Consider the following 5,150-nt stretch of genomic DNA (forward strand, 5'->3'; position numbering starts at 1 on the left):
CCCTACACACACACACACACACGCGCACATACATACACACACACACACACACACACACACACACACACACACACACACACACACACACACACACACACACACACACACACATTTTTGTAGACCGCACATAAATGCTCATGTTCTATTAAATTATTCTTTCTGATTTAAGACCATTCAAATTGCTGCTATTATAATATACCAATGTTCACACCTATCATTTATAGCCACTTGACTGTGTACACCTCAAATATTCAATTGTGATAAAAAATTGGACTCAGTAAAGTATTCCAAATTGTTTTAGACAAACAAACACTAGCCCTGCAAAGACACAATAATGACTGTTTAACTTGATCATGACAGCCAGAGTGAGCCATTCTCATCCATAGACAGTCCCTATACCTAGCAGTTATAGCTCAATTGTTGACTGTACACCTCAAATAATTGATTGTTGTAAAAATAAATAATTATGGACACATAATGCATTTCAAGTTTGCTTCACATGAACACAAAGTAGCCCAAGTGTTCTGCTTTATCTCACACATATGCACACTAGTCCTGTTAAGCCAGACTGTTTAAACTGAGCAAACAAGAGGGTAAGTTATTTTCATCAACAGTAGTTAATAGCTAATTTGCTACATACATTTGATCTAACTGAGATAAAAAAATAATACCACTCTACTTCTTAGAGCAAGAACCTGGCACATAGCCAAAATATAACGAGGAACTAAGGCCCAAAATCATTGACATATTTCTCTTATATATTTAGAAAGTTGCTAGAACAACTTTTTGTGTTAGTACTAATTTTCTGAAGGATATGAAGTCTGAAACTCAATGCAGTCCTCAATAATTTACCACAAAGCACATTTTATAAGGATCATATTAAAAATGTAATGCAAAAGAAGTGGCATTCTACAAAATCAGGAACTAATGAAAGCTATATAATTCCAGTTTTGATTTAAATAAACAGCAACCACAAGTATTCCAACTTATTTCACACAAATGCACATTAGCCCCACAAAACCAGACAGTTAACTCTACAAATGGCCAGAGAGTAAGTTATTTTCATCCACAAACAACTCCCACCCCTCAACCAGTAAAGTTCTTTGTGTCAAATATTAGAAAAATCAGATTGCAATATTACAATGCACATTTCAGCAGTTTCAGTTCCAATCCCTGCTGTCAGTGTATCCATTCTTCCAGTAACTTGTTATAAACAACTTATTAAATAGTGTTAGGGTAACACACTTGCCCCCAAATCCAGTTGTTGCATGAATTTTGTCTCTTACTATCTGACTGTTATTATACTTCACCTAGAGCATTTTAGTACAACACATGCACCCAGCATAATAGAGACAGAACAGTGACACCTAACATAATGAGCAACAATTTTTTTTAAATACCTATATTAAATTATCACTTAAGCTATAGGCAGGGCGGCCACAGTGGTGCAGCGGTTAGCATTGCCGCCTCACAGCAAGAGGTTCTCTGGTTCAATTCTCAGCTGGGGTGCTTTTTGTGCAGAGACTTCATGTCCTCCCTGTGGTCACGTGGGTTTCCTCCCACATCCCAAAGATGTGCAGTAGGTGGATTGGACACTCTAAATTGGCCCTAGGTGTGAGTGTGTGTGCGTGTGTGCCTTCTGTGGAAGGTTGGGTGCCGGGCTGGCAACTCGACACTGTAAAACTGCACTGCCAATCATGTGCGGACAGATGATCCGCTATGGCGACCCCTAACTGGGAAAAGCCAAAAGAAGAAAGACTTAAGCTATAAACAAACATGCAATAAATAGAAATAAAACAAAATATATTAACATTTCCATTCACATACATTATACATCACATATGTTTTCTTTCTTTATAACTATCATCAGACCAACATTACATAAATTCCTCATGTTCTGCCTTCCCTTAAACCTCAATCCACACAAACATTGTTTCTTTCCAAGATTTCCATTTATTTATATGTAACTTGATTATTCAGTTTTCTAAAGTCTTTTGTCTATTTTACAATATTCAGTACTTCAAATACAGTTGGTTTAAAATTTGATTTCCATTTTCTAGTAATTGCTTTTTTGGCAGCCAACAAAATTTAACATAACAAGGCCTTACTATGTCTAGGCAATTCAGATCCTGTGTCCTAGCTCAAAAAAATAATTTCCTTAACTACAACCATTTGCACATCCAACATTTCTGACAGAGTACTCTGTAGGAAAATGTAAAAACTGACATCTCATTACAGCCCCAAAACATATGTTCCCAGTTATCTCTTTCTTCTCCATCACACCTTTAACATTTGTTATCTTACCAAGGAAAAAGTCTTTGACTTTGAAGTCTGCTTGGGGTATAAAAATACCTATGCTAACATTTCAGAGCAAAAATCCTAAACCAGCTGGACTTTGTTGCAAACTTTGGGAGCCATACATATGTCTTCCCATTACTGCATTGTAAATTGCTTTTCCAGTTTCACTTTCCAATCCTTTCCAACCTTCAGTGATTGAGTCTTATAGTTATCATGCAATATTTTATATGCCCTGCTAATTATCCTTTTCTTAACAGCAGCTTCTGTTCATGATTCAACTAAAAGCTCTACCAGAGAAGGTCTTTCACTTAGGATTCCCCTATCCCGTTCTCTTTGCCTATACTGTGATATCAATCGCTGGTAGGGAAGGCAGTCTCTAACCTCATCTTGCCCTCATCCCACTCTGTTACCTTTCCTCTCTAGTATTTGCTCATATTATCGTGGTTCCTTTCCCAGTTTTCTCCAGTAAATTCCATCCCCCTCTTGCCTATTTTCTGTTCCCCTACTTGAAGTCACCCCAGCTGGCAAATTCCCCTTTCTCCAGTTTCGAGTTGGCTTAGTTCTTAGAATACTTTCTGCTACTTACTTCTGTATGGTTATTACTCTCCTTAAGGATCTGAATCCAAAATCTCACTGTTCCTTATTTCTTGAACTCACTCCTGCTTCATCATTATCCCTTTCCACTTTGAACTAAAACTTTCTGCTTGTGGTATGTGTATGAGCCGTAACTGTGTTGCTCTAAAATATCCCTTCAAATAAGGTAATCCTAAACTACCTTGCCCTAGTACATTGCCTTTTTCCTCCTCCCATTTAAATTCCTTCAACTTTCTATTAATTATTGTCTGCAGCTTCTCCTCTGGTTGATAAAAATATACCTGACCTGTATATAAAACCAAAGAGACTAAAAACACTTTCATTGCTTGTGTCTTGCTATCGATATCTGTAAACAAGACCTTCCACTTTCTCAGTTTTTCCATTATCAGTTGTTTAGTCTCTTTCCACATATGCTTAGCTGCCATAGCAGAAGCTTTTTATTCAATCCATACTCCTAAATACTTCTTCTTGTCATGTCCCCATAAATGTGAGCATTGCAACAAAATGTTTAATTATGAGCCAAAATCAATTTAATTCAGTAAGTGTCAGCACTTAGCAAAATGTAATTTACCATAACTGCAAATAATGGTTAAGGTGTTTACCTTGCAGACACAAGGTACAAGGTTTGATTCCCACCTTTGGGAAGCATGACTGGGCTTATAAAGGCCACATGGGGTTGTTAGCCTAGTAATTACTTATGAACCTATGAACCTATAAGTGATATGACCTCACTCCACTCCATAGCTTTTTGACCAAGGGGTCCTACTGGCACACAGCAGCTGAGTGCACATTGTTTTAAGTTTGAAGTGTTTATCTGCAAATCCATGCCCCATGAGAACAGCCACAAAAATGTCAAACATTGCCATTGTTTTACAGACAGAGCCTATAAAAAACACCAGGGGAAGGGGATTGTAAATTATTACAGCCTAGCAAAATAATAATTTGCCATATGTGGAGTACATATTTAATACTGAACTCTAGTTATTTAAAAAAAGAAATGCAGGTCTCATTCAACATGAGGCCTGAGATACTATTCCTGACCGTCAGACTACAAAACATTCTGAGTTTGTTTTGTTTTTGTTTTTTTGTTTTTTTGTGAGGAACTAACTGTTGGACCAGTTGTGATGTACTAGCCAACTCATAAGAAAGCTGGCATTCAGGCTTTGTAAGACAATGATCCAAAACCCACAACAGCATGCTCAGTATATTCTATGCTTAACAAGAGTGTATAATGAGTAATGGAGAAAGAGAGAGAGTGTAATATTAAAAAAAATTCCCAAAAGGTGCACCATGCATAATTACATATTTTGGGACATGTTATGTGGCTCATATGGCATTTTGTGTTGAGGAATAAGACTATGAGCTGCCTTCTGTAATCCAGGGTTTGATTCTCTTAAGTCTCAGTTTTCCTAATGTGCGACTCTGAGCAAGTCACATAACCAGAAAATGCTCCAAGGCTGAGTCTAAATAAGGTCCATGTTGATCAGTGAACTACCCTGCTTAAAAATACAAATAAATAATTAAATATCTTTGTCTTGCATGGGAAATTTGGATAGGGCAGCTGTTAAGGTTGATACATTCAATGTGCATTTAGTTGTCTTTCTAGCTAAAATTAATTCAGTTCCTCACAACTAGCTTTGAAAAAAAACAACACTTCATCATAGCATAGAGCATTTATGAGTTACAGCAGAAAATGGAAACTGCCTCCAGCTGTGTTATTTTAAAAGGCAGGCATGTACTAAAAGAGCTTATTGTTATAGCCTATTTATAATCAATCATATGCACTGGATTATTGTGCCATTTGATTTTTGGTTTCAAGTTTTACATTTAGTACCTGACTTTATTTTCATTTGTGTACTTGTACTGTTTCTAATGCATTCAATACATAGAAAACAGAAAACTCATAAAACATTAGCTCTACAATAAGATGTGGAGTTTGCAGATTGTTTTGGTAAGAGGTTTTTAGTTTAGGATACCTTCTATAGCCACTTAACCTGATTAATTAAATATCTGTTCAAGACATTAGGTCCTGTAATGCCTGCACTGAGGCTGCACTACAGTTTTGCAGACAGATGTTTCATGGGAATGTTCCCTTTAAATTGTGCTATCAGCAGTGCTGTGATCAATAACAGCTGAAGCAGTAAAGAGCTCACATGTGCTGACAGCAACTTCCTCCCCCCTTTCCAGCACACACACATCTTCACTTCAGGTTGCTGGCTGCCTGCATGAGGAGATGTTGTAGATGGAAAGCCCTTTGA

This window comes from Protopterus annectens, chromosome 7.part0 (genome assembly GCF_019279795.1).
Source record: "Protopterus annectens isolate FY-2018-M chromosome 7.part0, PAN1.0, whole genome shotgun sequence".
NCBI lineage: Eukaryota > Metazoa > Chordata > Ceratodontiformes > Protopteridae > Protopterus > Protopterus annectens.